The following is an 11,972-nucleotide window of genomic DNA, read 5'->3' on the forward strand; positions in this document are numbered from 1 at the left end:
AACACCATTGTATTAGGTTTCTGGTTCAAATTTAATTGCTTCATGTTGAATTGACTTGAAATGATTACTTTGACTTAAATTGATGTTTTCATATTAAAATAACATGGTTCAATCAAGTAAACTCAATCAGGACTCAATCAAACAGACCTTTCACTTCCCATAATGCTTTGGGGGCCGATCTGTGAGAGTAAATGTTGAAATAAAGTGTTATTTTAAGCAGTTTTTAGCAACATGAGAAAATGAAGAGACTTTTTAATGCTTACTGTTGGTATTTAAAAGTTTCTGTAATGTTAATAGTTTTGGGGTTACAATTGTGGTGAAGTGTTGTCCATTATTTGCCTAGCATCAAAGTGCACGGGTGTTTGGCAAACGTTTAGCTTTAGAATTTTATTTCAGAAATATCTAATTTCACAGGACTGTATACAAAGTGACCATTTCATAAGCATTAGAACCTGTTGATATGTTTAGAAGTCCGTGGCCAAGGGAATGTTAAGCCTTGCCCAGCTTTATACATGCTCCACCTATGGGTGTGTGCCATAGACGAATCAGTCAGCACAGATTTATAAAAAAATGAGGGACGGCCACAAATCCATGAGTTTGCAAATCTGTGGGAACATATTGCAAAAGTGCACAGATTTTGGATGGATCCTTTTTACATTTCTGGGGTGTTTTAGAAGCAGAAATTGTTAGTTGGGTAAACTTCCATAGAGGTGAATTGCAAAACCACAGCAATTTTTTTTAATATTCCTATTTGCTCAAATAGCAAAATAAAAAAAATCCATGATAGCATTTCCATGATTTTCCAAAAGAGAGGAAAAATATAGAGAAATTTATTACAGCAATCAGAAGAGAGATAGTATCACTCACAATAGACAAACATTCACAGCAGTGCTGAATTATAAATGTGTTACTTTTTTTTTTTCTTTTTTTTTTTTAAAGATCAGATGCATAACTCATTCAGTAGGGAAGGAAAAAGCAACACAGCAAGGGAGGGGTTGTTAAAGTAAAGGTGGGTGAGAAAAAGAGAAGAAAACACCAGAGGCAGCAGCTAAGAATAAAACGTGATGCCTGGTGGTTGGCTGGCATATTCTCAGCTGGAGGAGACATTTATGTGAAGTCAGCATGCATTAACCTCACTAATCGTCAGGAGTTCTGTGTCAACGAGGATTCATTTTAAACATAAACATCAAACTACAGCCTTACCCATCCCATTAATCTAGCGCTCATGAACCCGCCAAGAACAGCCTTACCTTTTTTTGAATTATATATATATATATATATATATATATATATATATATATATATATATATATATATATATATATTAATAATTCAAAAAAAGGTAAGGCTGTTCTTGGCGGGTTCATGAGCGCTAGATTAGAACTACAACTAGATTCTCAACTGAAAACTCTCAAACCACATTATGTGACACAACAACAGTACTATTTTGAAATTCATAGTGGGTTTTCTAAGTGTTCAAAAATTGGTGGAATCCGTGACCCCCATAAGAAGTAAAACATAGACTAGATCCTGTTTGTTTTCTTCATTTTACAAAAGCACAATGTTTTGTTTTTATTGTGTGTACACAAATAAAAATAGACCCTTTACAGTTTCGAATGATGTCTCACACTTCTGTATGACCATAAATGACGGAGTATTTAGGGGTTCAGGCGCGTATTGCTGAAATCCTATTGTAATTGTTAACATCTTCAAAGATCAGCATTCTCCCCTAAAAGTGATCGGGCAGACCAAACCGTAAGTCGTAGAGACTTTGAGGAGTGGTAGTACTCACACCGTCTACAACGTCACCAAGGTGAGCCCCGATCGGCCTGACGGGGGCTCTTCAGTGGTGAAAAGTATGCTCATAAAATCGCTCATAACCTAAACTGTTAGGCGTAGTGTCTTATAACATTGGAATCCTTAGCTCAAGATGGATAAAATCTTTGATAGTTGCCCTGGTGAAAATTTCCTAATTTTGCAAACTAGTCCTAGTTTTTTCATACGATCTTAACCAAACCAGTGCAGAAATATAATCTGGAGTCTGAATATCAAAAAAAAAAAAAAAAAATTAAATTTGCATTAATGGTCGTTAAAGGTGCTAAAGAGGATGTTTTGCTTTATACATTTTTGCAATATTACTTGAAACTGTCTTTACTAACTGATAAAAGACTATTTATTAGGTGCACTGAAAGGAATAATATTAATATACATCATCTGTGCACGAGGTAGGGCCTTAAAAACATCAGCCAATCGTTTACGCGATCATCGCGTAAACGATTGGCCCTCTGGCTTGTCAATCACTGCCATGACGTTCCTTGTGAGAGACGAGCGCGGCTGAGCGCTCCAGTAACTTTCCACACTCCACAGGCGCTGCATGCAATGTTTTTGTCAGGAGACAGGAATAACAACTGCAGATTATGAGTTACCTGCGGTGAGTCCGACATAATGAATCCACTAACACGACACAGCGAATGCCGGTGGTAAACACTCGTGTTCCAATACTCGTGCACGAGTTTTGGGAGGCATTCCCTCGAAATTCTTACGCATGCGCTCATTTCAAAAACTCAGTAATCTCAGTCGATGAAAAGATCCTCTTTAGCACCTTTAACAGACACCAAAATGTTCAATGTGGGCGGAGCCACTTTTGCTAAATTGGCTATAACCAATTGGCTATATCTCATTTCGTGAAGGAAATGAGATATTTTCACCAAACTGGGTACACATGTGTCTGGGCTCAATCTTTGGTCATGTGAAAATGTTGAAAGATACAGTACAACTTGCTGAAATGTATCATGTCTCATGTATAGATCGATTATTGTTTCAACTGCAGAAAGAGATCAGTAAAACAGCTGGAGAACGTCACGTAACGTTATTTAATAACCATAGCTTGTTAGTTAGCTAGAGAAATGAACTATAGAGAGGATTATTTTGCTAAATAAATTCACTATATTACATATTTATTACCAGACCCACTGACTTCCATAATAGGAAAAAGAAATACTATGGAAGTCAGTGGGTGCCATCAACTGTCTGGTTACCAACAATCTTTAAAATATCTTCTTTTGTGTTCAACAGAAGAAAGAAACTCATACAGGTTTGGAACAACATACAGTAAGGTGAGTAAATGATGACAACATTTTCATTTTTGGGTGGGTGAACTATCCCTTTAAATGTGTCACACATATATATATATATCCAGTGCAGCTGTATAGTACAGTACAGTACAGTACAGTAAAAAATTAGTTTTACTAAACTACCACTGAAAGAAAGGTTTTGTTATCTCAGTGTGTGACTAAACACAGTTATTGTGTTAGGCTTTTGTTAGACCAGCCGATAATTAAGTCGTATTGTTCTGAGAAATCCTGAAGACCAGAAGCGGCAGGGGTTAATTAACATTCAAATAAAGCATATTGACAGTTTTTCTCTCTCTAAAGGGCATAACACCCCAAGTGTTATTTATAGGGTTTGACCGGAGAATGCTTCCACATGACACACAAGGCTTACATATTTCCAAATAAAGCAAGCCGGATAATCATTTGGAGAGAATGAGATGTCAGGAGTGACAAACTGCTTCTTGTATTAATAGGGATTTTAAATATGCATCATTTAGTGCCATTCAAAAAAATCTTTTTTGAACACGGGGGTGATAAAGAAAGGAAATTATTAATATTCTGGCTTATGGGGCTTATCTATCAATGACAAAATGTCAAAATGACAAAATGCATACAGTATGTGTTTATATCCCTTTTCCCAGTGAGCATTGCTACCTTCAATGCACTTTTACTGTGAATGGATGAACAACACACGTGTTAACCTCCATGTCTATTTATTTATTTTATTTTTTTTAAAGAGTGTACTGTGCTAGACTAACTGGGACTGCAGCACTTGCATACTGTTGCCCTCTTGTTTGTTTGATTGCTTCTATTGTTTTCTTAATTTGTAAGGCGCTTTGGATAAAGGCATCTGCTAAAGATTGCATGTAAATGTCCCAGGGACATGAGTGTGAAGTTTCAGTTCAAATGGAACCTGACACATGGCCAGCAGCACTGGCTGGTGCTCATGATCACAAGGATAGAGTACAGACCTTTGCTTCAAGTCAAATGATTTTGCACTTTAAATGTCATATACTAGTTCAATAAATAAACATTAATTAGAACTAAATGATATTCTCCAGTGCTAGAGTAATGAGCTTTTTATTTTTAATCATCCATCTGCCTTAGTTTTTAATTAACGGGCTGAGCTAAGAGAGCTGAGATAATTCAAAACCTCTCTCAACAGTGCTGATTTAGATTTTCTTTACCTTTTAGTTTAATGAATCTACTGCCTCTAAAATTAAGCACTGAGATAAAATGGCAAAATCTAAGCTAACGGTAACCACAAATGTAAGTTTAGTATTACAACAGCTTAGGGGATATTTCTGCATTATTTATGATAATATAGCGTGGTTTATATGTTAACAAAGTTGGTGAAGTGATATACAAAGCCTGCACAAAAAACTGCATCCGAATTAGTACAGCAATCAGCAAAATAAAGTGCGCAAAATAACTCAAAAATAATATACTTCTTTTTGGCACTGTTAAACTGCATGAAATTGCAATTAATTAGAATGATGTAACTCCTGATTGGAGTTGAAGTCTGAATAAAACAGGAAAAGAAGCGTTAAGGCTTCACAAGACATATCACATGCTGTTAGTGCACTGTAAAAAATGATTTGTTGACCCAACTTGACTTAGTCAAGTCATCTTGTTGCATTGACTTAGTCAAGTTTAGCCAACATTAGGTGTTAAGTTCACTCAACTTATATGTAGTTGTTGAAATAACCTGCAGTAAATTGAGCCAACATACTATATCAATTAATGAGCATTTAGAATTTTTAGTTGAGTCAACTGAAAAACATATTGGTTGAACTTAATTTTTCATGTTTTCCCAACCATGAACCAAGTCTAACTGACATAAAATAGTAATTTTTCCTTAACATTATAACTTAACTATTTGAGTTTACTGGACTTCATTGGTTTGTCAAGAAGTTCTGGATATCTGTCTGGATCCACATACATGAAATCAACACAAATGCAAAATTGAAACTCTCAACATTTATTTTATTTAACATACGATGCATCCAAAAAACACAGACACAAAGAGTTCTCTTGCAAAGATATAAAAACGCTACACAAGAAAAACCCTCACATATACACAGCTCACACAAACACGTGCAAACTTCTCCATCAGACCCATCTTTAAGCCAAAATAGTACAAATAACTCTCCTTGTCATTAGCAGATATTTTTCATTGCAGGTAAAAGTGTACATGAAGAATTCAAAACAAGCTCCGTTAAACTTCACATTAAACTGTTCCAAAACCATGTCTTTAATTCCCAATCATAGAAACATGAGAAGGAAAGAGTAAGCAGGACAAGGTAACAAGAAAAGAGTCAGTTTGAAAAAATTCCAAGAATACCAATGTTACATCTAAAACAATGAGATGTAAAACAACAATGTTCTTAAACTTTAAAACAGTACAACAATTAAAGAGATAGTTCACCCAAAAATGAAAATGTGATGTTTATCTGCTTACCCCCAGCGCATCCAAGATGTAGGTGACTTTGTTTCTTCAGTAGAACACAAATGATGATTTTTAACTCCAACCGTTGTGGTCTGTCAGCTGTATAATGCATGTCAAAGGGAACTCTATCTATAAGAGTCAAAAAAACAAGACAGACAAATCCAAATTAAACCCTGCGGCTCGTGACGACACATTGATGTCCTAAGACACGAAATGATCAGTTTGTGCGAGAAAACAAACAATATTTATATCACTTTTTACCTCTAAAACACCACTAAGTCCAACTGCCCTGCGTATCCGGTTGGTGAGGTCAAAAAAACGTGTTCTGATGATGGAAGTGATGTCTCACGCTTTGCTTCAATGAGTGTCAGACATCACTGCCGTTGTCAGAGCGCGATCAGACCTCACTAACCAGATGCTGAACGCAGTTGGACATAGTGTTGTTTTAGAGGTAAAAAAACTCATATAAATACTGTTTGGTTTCTCGCACAAACCAATTGTTTCGTGTCTTTGGATATCAATGTGTCATCACGAGCCACAGGGTTTAATTTGGATTTGTCTGTGCATGTTTTTTTGACTCTTATAGATGGAGTTCCCACTGACATGCATTATACGGCTGACAGACCGCAACCGTTGGAGTTAAAAATCATCATTTGTGTTCTACTGAAGAAACAAAGTCACCTACATCTTGGATGCCCTGGGGGTAAGCAGATAAATATCAAATTTTCATTTTTGGGTGAACTATCCCTTTAAACAGTAGCAAGAAGGAAAAAAGATTGTTCTTTTCTGTCTTATCGTAGCAACCTCCTCTTCAGAGAGTGAACTCTTGCAGTGCAAAATTCTGATCCCACTCCTATAAACGGGTGCTGTATCACTTCAAACGTGAATTTTAATTCTTTTGGGTAGTCAACATTTGGATAGTCCAGGCCCATCAGGTTCAGAAAAGCATTAGGTATATCACTAAGGTGATGCATTACCACTTCTTCCTCAATCACCAGGGCAACGTCATTGTAGATCGCTGGGAGAGGTTCCATCACATTTCCCACAACCATTAGGATTCCAATCACCACACCCTTGATCACATCCTCTTCACGCTCACTGGGCTTTATAGAATGTAAACAATACAAGGTACTATTACTTAAAAGCAAATACACAAATATAATCCCCAGACCCCTGCAAATTAAAGGGTTAGTTCACCCAAAAATTTAAATTGTCATTAATTACTCACCCTCATTTCGTTCCACACCTCAAAGACACCTTCATTCATCTTTAGAACACAAATTAAGATCTTTTTGATAAAATCCGATGGCTCAGTGAGGTCTCTATTGACAGCAAGATAATTAACACTTTCAGATGCCCTGAAAGCTACTAAAGACATATTTAAAACAGTTCATGTGACTACAGTCGTTCAACCTTATAATGTGACAAGAATACTTTTTGTGTGCCAAAAAAACAAAATAACAAATTTCAAAACACTGCTTCATGAAGCCTCACAAATCTTTTGTTTCGAATCAGTGGTTCAAAACGTGTATAAAACTGTCAAAGTCACGTGAACCATTGAAATTTCTAAACGTTTCGAAACACAACGTAATAAAGCCTCGTTAACTGAAATAATTAGACTTTGGCAGTTTGATACATGCTCTGAACCACTGATTCAAAACAAAAGATTTGTAAAGCTTCAAAGCTTCATGAAGCAGTGTTTTGAAATCGCCTATCACTAGATATTGTTGAATAAAGTTGCTATTTTGTTTTTTGGCACACAAAAAGTATTCTCATCGCTTCATAACATTAAGGTTGAACCACTGTAGTCACAAGAACAGTTTTACATATGTCTTTAGTAGTTATTTGAAAGTGTTAATCATCTTGCTGTCAATGGAGGCCTCACTGAGCCATTGGATTTCATCAAAAATATCTTAATTTCTGTTCCAAAGATAAACAAAGGTCTTACGGGTGTGGAACAACATGAGGGTGAGTAATTAATGACAATTTTCATTTTTAGGTGAACTAACCCTTTAAGAGACCCAATGTTTTTCCTAACATTTTTCCTTACCTTGCATATCTTCATGAATTTTGAAGGAGTCTCTTGCATGTACCACGGTAGGCCCAGCAATGCTGCTGTCCTCATCCTTTAGTTTGTTGTCTGTAAAATATAGGATGGTTAAAGTACCAGCTCTATTTTTTCAATCCTTTGTTTTTCTTTATTTGTTTATCCTTTCCTCCCCCCTCCGTCTTTGATGCTTTTTAGAAAAAATGAAAACCACAAAAACATTTACATCAAATTTACACATTTACACTTTTATACTTTTGTTGAAAATTAATCACCAGTAATGTGGTGCAAAAAAACAGTTGTTTGTTACCTTTTTGTTCAGCACCAAAATAAGATTTAATAGTTTATGTAACACGCTCATGCCACTTAAATCAGGGGTTGTCTAATCCTGCTCCTGGAGGGCCAATAATATATTGCAGAGTTTAACTCCAACCTGGTTCAACACGCCTGCCTGTAAGTTTGTAGTGATCCTGAACACCTTGATTATCTAGAGTAGGTGTGTTTAACTGGGGTTGAAGCTAAACTCTGCACGATCTTGGCTCCCCAGGAGCAGGATTAAGCACCCCTGCCTCAAATTCATTGGGACTGTAACAACACTTTAAAAGGAATTAAAAGGATAGGTTAGCAAAGATGATAATTGTCATTTACTCACCAACACGCCACTCCAAACACATGCAAAAATATTAATATCTTCATTCCATACAATGAAAATGAACAGTGGCTAGGCTTAGCTCTATAAAGGACAAGTCAACACTATAAAAATGCAGTAAAAGTAGTGGCCGAGTCATGTTGCATATTTTGAAATTTTTTGAAGAAAACTATCACTAGTTTTATGATCCATAGAAGAAAAAAGGTCATAGAGGTTTGGACAAACATGAAAGTGAGTAAATGATCACAGAATTGTCATTTTTAGGAGAGAAAGACTGCATTAAAATAAAACTGACTCACATCCTTATTAAGGCTCTCCAGTATTGAAGTCATTTCTGGGATGCTTTGACCTGAATAACTGCATCAGCTTCGAGAGATGACCATATAGGCCTTCAAAAAAAGGACTTGCAACACGCCTGGTGAATTCTTTGCTGATCTATAAAAACATAAATACATTTATAAATTTAACAAAGATGCCAGGGTGACAGTCTTCCACAGTGCTAATTTAAAACATCATGCAGGAAGTTAAAACATTTTCATTTCACTCAACATGACAGAACTGGTCATTAGGACATTAAGTTTTCCCATATCTTCTAATAGAACAGCACAACCTTTCATGGCCATGGCTGCGAACGGGCAGCAGATGGCTATGAATGGATGCTGGGTAAAGAAGTTGATGGAGATCATGATTCACTTAAAATTGCAGTGTCTAAACTTGAGTCTGACCATGTATCTAGAAAGAGGGTGAAAAGGACTTTCAGTGTCACCTTGTCTTTGGACAGATCAGCTACACATGTAAGGTTACAGAAATCATGGAAGTCTTCATCTTCTTATTGAAGGTCAAAAGTGTCTTTCAGCTGGAGCCTGCTTTTAGGTTCAAGCTTGAGGCCGTCAACAGAATCTGGAACAGGATCAAGTCGAACTTTTTTAATGTTCTGTGGGGAGATGATCACACGAAACAGCTTTTTGGTTTCTCGCCAACTGGGGAAAGAGTAAAAAAAAGATGTGATTACATTGATTGATTACTATATCCTGTTAGTTCACCCCAAAAATGAAAATTCTGTCATCATTTAATCACCCTTATGTCGTTCCATACCCATAAGACCTTCGTTCATCTTCTGAATACAAAGATATTTTTGATGAAATCCAAGAGTATGTAATCCACACACAGGCAGCAACATCATTGCACCTTTTGAAGTCCAGAAAGGTAGTTGAAAGCATTGTTAAAATAGTCCATGGGACTGCAGTGGTTCAACCTTAATGTTATGAAGCGACAAGAATACTTTTTGTGCGCCAAAAACAACAACAAAAAACTTTATTCAATTTGACAAATTAACAATTTGAACCGTTGTCATATGTAGTGAACTCAGTGCAGGCTTCCTTGTTTACAAACGAATGCCAACTCAGTACTGGCCGTAGCTGAACACATGAGCAGCACAGCGCAGCTGACACAGGATCCGGACAATAATGAGCCAGTGTCCGTCGTAAACAAGGACGCCTGCACGGAGTTCACTACATATGACAACGGTTAAAATTGTTGATTTTTTTTTTTTTTTTTTTTGTGCACAAAAAGTATTCTTGGCGCTTAATAACATTAAGGTTGAACCACTGTAGTCACATTAACTATTTAAACCATGTTTTTAACTACCTTTCTGGATGTTTAAAAGGTGCAATGATGTTGCGGCCTATGTGTGGTTCAGATACCCTCAGATTTCATCAAAAATATCTTAAATTGTGTTCTGAAGATGAACGAAGGTTTTACAGGTGTGGAGTGACATGAGGGAGAGTAATTAATGACAGAAATGTCATTTTTGGGTGAACTAACCCTTTAATGTGAACACCTAGAAAATCATGTGTATTTCAACAAAAGTACCTTAGTAAAGCAAGAAGGTTTTTGGTGTCTACAAATCTTGCAATACCACCTCATTGATATGGAGTTGTGCTTCCACTGTACGGATCCTGCAAATATAAAAGAAAATCAGAAACTCGAGCCAAATACACATACACATTTATATAAATATAAATATTCACTGAACATCTTACTTCCAAAATATAACAAGGCAATATCAACACTTTTTATTTCTATGGCTGGGTGATAAATTTAATATCATAGTGATGATGTTGCAATATAAAACTGAGCAACACTGTAGATAACTTTTCACCTAATAAAAGCTTTTATACAAATAACATAATTCTGACATTACATTAATACAAGTTAACGTTAGCTATACAGAAGTGTGCACGTGCTCAAAAGCAATCATATGGTATGGAAAGAACAACAACTGAGCGTTTAAGAAACATAAATCAATCAGGAATTTTTATAATATAACAACAAACAACCAACACGCTAAAAAGTCACTTAACGTTATATGTACACTGTTTTCTGTAACGTTATTTATTATTCATATTACCTTACAATAGTTAAAGACGACTTCTCTTTCTGCTCACGTCTCGACAGCAGCTCGATGTCCAGCGAGCATAAATTTGCCGGGCAGTGCGTGTGGATATTGATTATTAATCAAATTGTCTTAGTTCGCAAAATATGAATGCCTGAAATCAAAACGCGGACAGTGAGCGCTAACGAAACAAGGCTAACCCGGACGCTGAGCGGTAACGAAACATGCCCAAATTAACATTAAAGAAAGCACAAATCAAGGTATACTTACTAATTTCATTATTTGCGGTCCATAAAACCCCATCTGCCCATCTGTAGTCGTTCAAACGCGGGCTCCTTCTTCATCTTTTCTTGCGTGATCAGCAGCAGCTTCTCGTGCAGAAAATGGCGGATGGCGCGTCTGTCTCAAATTCGGTAAAATAGTACGTCATCATGACGTAGAGTTTCTGGCACATGCGCATTTGAAAGAAACTTGACAGAACTTATGTTTTGTTGTTATATGAACACGTTATTTAAAGTTTTCAATTTCCCTTCAAGTTGAGGTTGATATAACTCATCCTATTGTGTTGTGAGACACTGCAAGTTGACAGGACATGATTTTATTTGTCCACCTGACTAAAACCCAGAATCATTTTTTACAGTGTGGCAATGTGACCAAAATAACACAAATTTTAAAATGACACATTTTACTATGAAAAATACTAATTTTGGCATTGCTAAAAAAAAACAACAACATGTAGAACAATGCGGGAACTGCACCAAAAGATAATACAGCCCTGCATAATGCAACCCTGAATGAATTATTACTACCCTGAAAACTTGATTCTTGCTGGGAGGAATATGAATAATAATCACTTTTCATGTAGCTGGACATATTTACATTTCATTATTAAAACTTAGTGTTAAACAAAACAGATTTCATAATGAATTCCCAATGCTTTGTGCAACACTTCTGTTCATAATAGTGGTAAAGAGCAGGTTTGAGAAGAGAAACTTTGGAAACTATAAATGATTATAAATGATTCTTAATCTACCCTACCTAATATTGTGTTGTTTATTTATGCATTTATTAAATGTATATTCAAAGAAAATAAAAGAATCAATCAAAATAAGTCAGCATATCTTTGTCCTTCTCTTCTTCTTTTTTATTTTTTTAATGGTCTAATAACAATGCCCAACAATAGGAATACATGTTGCATCATATTGGAATAAATGCCATTTCCATCACCACAAATCACTATTCATTTGGAGCTGGAAATGATGGTAACAGACATGACATTTCAGACATTTTTGGAATAGAATAGTAGATTCTTAGTCTTA

The 11,972-nt window shown here is 36.0% G+C and overlaps 1 long non-coding RNA gene across 2 annotated transcripts; it reads right to left on the reverse strand.

Moving 5' to 3' along the window:
• Positions 1 to 6,236: 6,236 nt before the first annotated feature.
• LOC125262157 lies at positions 6,237 to 11,292 on the reverse strand. Of its 2 annotated transcripts, XR_007183522.1 has the most exons (7): positions 10,924 to 11,292; positions 10,669 to 10,807; positions 10,131 to 10,216; positions 9,025 to 9,238; positions 8,558 to 8,693; positions 7,613 to 7,702; positions 6,237 to 6,665 (listed from the first exon to the last, which is right to left on the reverse strand). It is a non-coding gene; the product is annotated as an uncharacterized LOC125262157 (long non-coding RNA). The 2 variants fall into 2 exon arrangements; XR_007183521.1 differs by lacking the exon at positions 10,669 to 10,807 and having other exon boundaries at positions 6,239 to 6,665; positions 10,924 to 11,290.
• Positions 11,293 to 11,972: the final 680 nt, after the last annotated feature.

This window comes from Megalobrama amblycephala, unplaced genomic scaffold (genome assembly GCF_018812025.1).
Source record: "Megalobrama amblycephala isolate DHTTF-2021 unplaced genomic scaffold, ASM1881202v1 scaffold634, whole genome shotgun sequence".
Classification (NCBI taxonomy): Eukaryota; Metazoa; Chordata; class Actinopteri; order Cypriniformes; family Xenocyprididae; genus Megalobrama; species Megalobrama amblycephala.